General features: G+C 35.0%; 1 pseudogene; it reads left to right on the forward strand.

Moving 5' to 3' along the window:
* The first annotated feature begins 201 nt into the window (after positions 1-201).
* On the forward strand, positions 202-7,890 carry LOC149533419 (C4-beta,C20-epoxidase-like; annotated as a pseudogene).
* Positions 7,891-8,156: the final 266 nt, after the last annotated feature.

Here is an 8,156-nt window from a genome sequence, read left to right on the forward strand (position 1 = left end):
AATGCTCCAAAAGATACGACAAGAGTCGTGATAATTAGTTTATTTCCTTACTCACTCTGCATCTTAACCATTGTCATAGATTTGAAAAGAAAAAGATTTATGTTTTAGTTGATCCATGAAAATTAGGTTTCATTAGCTTTAGGTGATCCTTGTAAATTAGGTTTCATTAGTTGAAGTTGATCCATGAAAGACCCAACAATCATGTCTTGTGAGAAAAATGATGAGCAAATTCCTGTTATTGATCTTTCTCATCTAAATCATGGCCTCAATGAAGATGATACAGAAAGAGATTATGCTGAATTGAGGAGAGCTTGTGAAGAATGCGGATTTTTTGTGGTTAAGAATCATGGCATCAAGGAAGACATTATTCATCAAATGGATTCAGTTGCAAGACAAACATTTTCACTTTCGAAAGAGACCAAACAAAAAAACAATGTTGGGCCATGGAATGTTAGCTACTTGGTAGACTTCCCTAGGTTGCCCTTTTACGAGTGCATCTATGTAGATCCTACTGCAATAGATATTTTTTCAGAGCATCTGTGGCCTCAAGGAAACCCACAAACCTGGTACATGCAAAACAAATTTTGTTCTACTTTAACTGTGAAATCAATTATTAAAGTTTTCTGTCTGTTTGTTTATTTTTTAACAATGTTTTTCTTGTGTAAAGAATGGGTTGAATCATAATATAATGGTTTTGCACCTTATAAACCATTATTAAAGGTTTCTCAGAAAACAGAAGCTTTTCTTCCACAATTACTTATAAATTTATTTTAGTCTAAAATCTTTCCAAGTAATTTCTCAGGAACAGTTTCAGATCTGATTCTAATAGTTTTGTATTTTCACACTAGTAAATAGATTCTACTTAAAATTTGGTATAGTCTGAAATGAATTACTAAAATTAAAATATAGGAAAATCTGATAGAAAATTTGGTTCCAACAGTTTTGAACATTCACACTGGTAAATAGATTCTACTAAAAATTTGGTATAGTCTGAAATGAATTGCTGAAATTAAAATATATGATATCTTGTGATATTTCTTTTCAATCTCTCAATCAAACTAATATAACAATGGTTTTCTGTTTTAAAAATTTAAAATAAAATTAGATTAAACAATATACTTCAAAAAAAATTATTGAGGTCCTCTAGGAAATATTTGTCCTAAGAAGTATCCTATTGAAAAAATGTTAAAATATATATAAATTATGCAAACCCATTAAAGTGGGGTATTTGAGAAACTTTGAGATTCTAAAATTGAAAAAAGTAGGTATAATTTCACATAAAATATTCAAACATATTCTACCTAATCTTAATTTTTTGTAAATGGGTACGATTTTGTGAAATATTGAATCACAACTGTAATAATTTTGCTCTGCACTATCTATTGCTGAGTGCCAGTTTTTCTCAGCATGTGAAAATTTTGCTGTACACTATCTATTACCGAGTGCCAGTTTTGCTCAACACGTGAAGGTGCCGAGTGGCAATTTTGCTTGGCACCAATAGATGCTGAGTGATAGGAGAATGTGTCGAGCTAGCTCGACACAAGAAGATGCCAAGTGAACTCAGCATTCAAAGGGAAACTCAGCTCAAATGGATGCCAAGTAAGCTCGGCTTCAAATACAAAATTATAACTTAGATAAAGACTAAATTTTCAATTGTGAATAAGCTAGAGAGCCAAAGCTTGGAGCTTTCAACAATGAACTTCTTAAATGCAATAAATAAGGAAAAACAATGCATTCATGTATGCCTACTTGCTTGATATTCAACTTTGATTCAAACTATTACAAAATTTAGGAGCATTCGGCTTCAACTAGAAAACTCTAAAATAACCCTAAAACTTTAAACTGGTGAAACTTTGAACTTTAGACTTTAAACTTGTAGCTCTAATGGCTACATACATGAATGCCTGGAGCAATCACTGCTTCAACAGATCAAAAACAATAAACTACAAACTTACACAATGATAGGAGATCCAACATGTATTGAAACTCTTCTACCTTCTGAACACTTCACGTTGATCTGCTAATCGATTTTTTTTTCTTTCTTTTCTACTCTGTAACTTTTTTTCTCTCTCTGATCTACTGAACTCATTGAACAAATAAATCAAAACATTCCTTCTTGTCTCTGTGGCAAAATGTTTTTCCCCTCTTTTCAAATTTCAAAAACTCGCCTACCACATTCATTATTTTTTACTGTTACAGGGATGGTAGGTGGGCGTTTGGCTCTAGGGGAAAACATTAATATGCAATAAATATTTCAACACTCCCCCTTTGTCCCAAGCCAAACAAATAAGGATCACTGCTGATCCAAGTCAACTACACCAAGACACTCTCTTAGGTGTACAAAACTTCCAATGCCTAATGGCTTAGTAAAAATATCTGGTAGCTATTGCTCAAAATTACAAAATTCCATCTTGATATCTTCATTCTCCACCAACTCTCTGATGAAGTAATATTTGATCTCTATATGCTTGCTTCTACCATGGAAGACTAGATTCTTAGACAATGCAATTGATGAGATGTTGTCACAATAAATTGTGATTCCATCCTCTTGCCTTTCATTCAAATCTATCAAGATCCTTCTTAACCAAATAGCTTGACATGCTGCTGCATTTTCTGCTATGTATTTAGTCTTTGCTATAAATTGAGCAACAATAAGTTGCTTCTCAGATGACCATGAAATTACACCTGATCCCATATGAAATACATATCCAGAAGTTCTCTTTATATCATCTATACTTTCAACCCAATCACTATATGTATAACCTACCAACTTGAATTCATTTTCTACAGTATACAAAATTCCAAATCCCTTGGTACCTTTCACATACCTTAGGATCCTCTTTCCCACTTGCCAATGGGAATCGTTTAGTGTTTTCATAAATCTAAAAATTAAACTTGCTGCATACATGAAGTCAGGTGGAGTTGCAGTCAAATACATTAAACTCTCAACCATACTCTTGTATAGTGTTGGATCCACTCTCTTGATAGAGTCTTCCTTGCTAAACTTTAGACCTATTACTATTGGTGTAAAGGCTAGCTTACTGTTCTACATTTTGAATATTTGCAAGATCTGCCCTACATATTTTTCTTGAGAGATAAAGATGCCATCATGCTTTTGTTTTACTTTTATGCCTAGAAAGTACTTCAAGAGACCAAGGTCTATCATCTCAAATTCATTTTTCATGACCTCTTTGAACTCACCAATTAGAGCCCTATCATTACCAGTAAAAATCAAATCATCTACATACAAGACAACAATGAAAACATTTCCATTTGCTACCTTGATGTAGAGAGTAGGCTCAGCATTGCTTTTGCTAAAGCCATTACTCATCAAATATGAATCAATCCTACTGTACCAAGCCCTTGGAGCTTGCTTGAGCCCATAAAGAGCTCTCTTCAATCTATATACTTTGTGTTCTTCACCTGCAACTTCATAACCAGGTGGCTGCTCCACATAGACTTCTTCCTTCAATACACCATTCAAGAAAGCGAACTTCACATCTATTTGAAATACCTTCAATTTTTGCTGATCTGCAATTGCAATGACAACATGCATAGTTTTCATTCTTGCAACTAGAGCATATGTCTCATTATAATCTTTTCCATGCTGTTATTTGTAGTCCTTGACTACCAGCCTTGCCTTATGTCTATCAATCTTGCCTTCAGCATTGCATTTGGTCTTGTAGACCCATTTCACTCCAATCACTTATTTTTTGGGAGGCAATTCAGTTAGCTCCCATGTCTCATTTGTTTCTATAGCATCTATCTCCTCATCCATGGCCTAACACCATTTCTTCTCCTTAACAACTTCTTCAAAATATATTGGATCACTATGAGAAAACAATGCAAAATTAACACTCTCATCATAATCTTCATAACTTTCATCTTGGTATATCTCCCTAAGACTCTTCATCTTTCTTGGTATCAAGGAGGAGAGTGTGGGATCAAAATATTCACTGCTACTGCTTTGCCAACTAGCTCGGTCTTCACTGTTACTTGGCACTGACACTCGGTCATGCCTAGAGGACCTTGGCAATGACTGAGGCTGCTTTCCTTTTCTTCTATTTGCTCCTTCTTCTTGTTTTTCATCAACTTCCTCTTCACTCATAATTGGCACTTTGCTTGAGGTTGTCGGTGATTCATCAGTTAGTCCATACCATTACTAATTTTCAAGAAATTCCACATCTCTTGAGAGAATCATCTTGTTGTTCAATGTGTCATACAATCTGTATGCCTTTGATTCTGAGCTATACCCTATGAAGATGCACTTCATACCTTTGTCATCCAATTTTTGCCCTTGTTCTTTAGGCACATGTGCATATGCAACACATCAAAACACCCTTAGGTTTTCAACTATCCATCTTCCTTGTAACCATGTTTCTATTGGAATTCTATCATAGATCACCTTTGTATGACACCTATTAATTAGGTAAATTGTTGTTTCCATAGCTGCTCCCCAAAATTTAGTTGGGAGACCTTTCTCTTTCATCATGCTCTTTGCCATTTCAACAATGGTTCTATTATTTCTTTCAGCCACTCCATTTTGTTGTGGTGTATAGCAGGTTGTGAGCTCTTTCTTTATGCCATGTTTCCTACAAAAATTTATAAAAGAATTGGAGGTATACTCCCCTCCTCAATGATATTAGGACCTTGATATAGTGTCCATATCCTCTTTCAGCTTGGGCTTTGAACTGAAGAAACTTGTCAAATGCTTTAGATTTAGATTTTAAAAAATAAACCTATGTCCTACAACTAAAATCATTCATAAATGTCATGAAATAAGTACTCCCTCCAATGGAAGTAACATGCATAGGACCAACTAGGTCAGTATGCACTAACTCTACTGGATATCTAACCCTCCTAAAAATTTTAGAATTAAAGGAAAGCATATGGTGTTTCCCCAAAATACAAGCCTCACACTTGTCACATGAATTTCCTATTCATGGAAAACCTTCTACCATTCTTTTCTTTGACAACCAATTTAAACCAGCATAGTCAAGATGACCATACCTGAGGTGCCATAGTCATGAAGGGTCTTCAATCACACTCCTTAGAGCTGATTGTGTGGGAGGTGCAGCACCAACTTGAGATGAGAAACATGTCTCTATCCTCAAGGGAAACATTCATTTCTTTGTCATTTGAACTACTGCAACTAAGTTCTTGCTCCCATCTTTTTCATGAATGACACACCTGTTATTCTCCATCAGCACTTTGTATCCATTTTGAATGAGTTGACCAATGCTCATCAGATTGTTCTTCATGCTAGGGGCAAAATACACATTTTGTATTTCTTTCTTCTCACCTTGCTTGGTGCGGGCTATAATAGATCCTTTTCTCACTACTGGTAGGGTTCCATTATTACCCATTTTAATCTGAAATTTGAAACTCTTGTGAATAAATGAAAAAAAGGTTTCATTACCACTCATGTGGCTGCTACATCCACTATTGAGGTATTACCAAACTTCAAGGCTCCCTTCTTTACCAACATTACATATGATGAAGGCAGTGGCATTGTTTCCACTTCCCATGTTCATATCAACCACATTTGCTTGTCCTAACTGATCATTTTTCTTCTTCCAATATTCACTTGCATAATGCCCATATTTATGATAGTATTAGCATTCTACATTACTCCTATTTGAGTTGTAGTTTTCTTACCTCCTATTGAAGTGTTTTGAGAAGTGCTTGCTCCCTTTGTTCTTCCTGAGCTTTCTGTTGCAGCATTTCTTTGTCCTCCATTACTTCGGCCTCTTTCTCTAGAGTTTCTACCTTAGCCATTTCTTCCTCTCCCCCTTCCTCTTAGATTTGACTGAGCCTTGAATGCTTGATCTTGGGAAGAAGAAGATGTAGATATGTTGATCTTATGCTCATGGGTTTGAAGAATATCCATCAACTCATCCATTGTCAAAACAGTGAGGTATTTTGCCTCTTCTATGGTCATGACAAAATTATCATATTTATGAGGTAAACTCTCAATATCTTTTCCACTATCCTCTACTCTTGATAGTCTTCTCCATTTGACTTCAGTTGGTTAATCACATTGGAGGTCCATGAATTGAAATCTGCAACTGATTCATTTTCCTTCATCTAAAGGTTCTCAAACTCCCTCCTTATATTCTATAGTTGTAAATATGGACTTTATCAGTCCCCTTGAAGTTCATCTCAAGGATATCCCATGCTTCCTTTGCATAATTTGCTGCTGCAATTTTAGAAAAAACTATCTCTGTCATTGTTGTCTCAATCAAACTTAATGCCTTAGCATCCTTTCTCCTTGACACTTTTAACTGAGTCTTCTATGCATTTATGAGAGCAGCATACTGAGTTGGGTTTGTCACATCATTGAACCCATTAATCACAAAATCTCATAAATCATTTGCAACCATTATGGTCTTCATCTTCTTTGTCCATGTATCATAATTTTGTCCATTGAAGGGTGGTGGCTGCTGCCATATCTTTTTTGCATCTCCTGCCATGTCAAATATCCCAAAAAAAATGTCCTAACTCACTATGGATATGGGGCCTCAAAGCTCTAATACCATGTGAAATATTGAATATTAACTTTAATAATTTTTCTCTACACTATCTATTGCCAAAATTTTGCTCAGCATGTGAAGGTGCCGAGTGGAAATTTTTCTTAGCACCAATAGATGCCGAGTGATAAGAGAAGGTGCCAAGCTAGCTCAGCACAAGAAGATGCCAAGTGAACTCGACACTCAAAGGGAAACTCAGCTCAAATGGATGTCGAGAAAGCTCGGCTTCAACTAAAAAATTATAACTTAGATAAAGACTAGATTTTCAATCGTGGATAAGCCGGAGAGCCAAAGCTTGGAGCTTTCAACAATGAACTTCTTAAATGCAATAAATAAGGAAGAACAATGCATTCATGTATGCCTACTTGCTTGATATTCAACTTTGATTCAAAATATTACAAAATTTGAGAGCATTCGACTTCAACCAAAAAACCCCAAAATAACCCTAAAACTTTAAACTGGTGAAACATTAAACTTTAAACTCGCCGCTCTAATGGTTGCATACATGAATGCCTAGAGAAATTGCTACTTCAATAGGTCAAAAACAATAAAATACGAACTTAAAAAATGATAGGAGATCCAACATGTATTGAAATCTTCTACCTTCTGAACACTTCATGCTAATCTGTTGATCGATTTCTTTTTCTTTCTTTTCTGCTCTGCAACTTTTCTACTCTCTCTCTAATCAGTTGAACTCACTGAATGAATGAATCAAAACATTCTTTTTTTTCTTTTTGGCAAAATGTTTTCCCCTCTTTTTAGATTTCAAAAACTCACCTACCACATTCATTATTTCTAACTATTACAGGGATGGTAGGTGGGTGTTTGACTCCAAGGGAAAATATTAACATGCATTAAATATTTCAACAAATTTTGCAACAAAATCATAGAGGATTATGAAAATGTAGTCGAAGAGGTTACAAATGATATCATCAAAGAAATTTTGCGAAGCTTTGGAGTGAACAAATATTATTCCTCATTTTAGTTTGTAGGAAAGCTTTGTATGAACTATTGTAATGCCCCTCCAAAGGAAAAGGGAGGCTGTACAACTCACATAGACCAAAATTGTATTGTGGTAATGTACCGAGATAAAATTGTGACTTGAGATTAAGAGAAAGGTAGGGAAATGGATAGATGTGAAGCTGTGGAAAACTCTCTTATGGATTTCATGGGGGACTCATTTAGTGCATGGAGTAATGGGAGGATTCACAATGTCATGCATAGAGTTGTGTGTGAGGGTTATTCTCGTGTGTCAGTGCCATTCTTTTACTTCTTCTTAGACAACACTCTCGTTTATGTTCCTCCTAAATTTGTAGACAATGATCATCCCCGCCTTTATAAGCTATTTGTATATCCATAGTGTTATGATTCCACAATGTTTCTTAGCAAATACTCAAGAAGCTTTCCTTGAGGACTTTGCAAGCATTTGAGTTGGTTGAATATTGTACCCTGAACATATGGAAATACTAAATTAGTGTTTGTCTTTCTTTGGAGTGTGTTTTCTCATTTTAGATGTCCACTTAAGATTTTATTAAGTACAAGAAATTAATGATTAATAGGAGTATTTCTAATTTTCTCAAATTGTTTTAAAATATATTATTAACTTCTCTCTTGATTGACAAGTGG

The sequence above is a fragment of the Cupressus sempervirens genome, chromosome 10 (genome assembly GCF_028749045.1).
Source record: "Cupressus sempervirens isolate cs-2001-9-10 chromosome 10, ASM2874904v1, whole genome shotgun sequence".
In the NCBI taxonomy this organism is placed as follows: domain Eukaryota; kingdom Viridiplantae; phylum Streptophyta; class Pinopsida; order Cupressales; family Cupressaceae; genus Cupressus; species Cupressus sempervirens.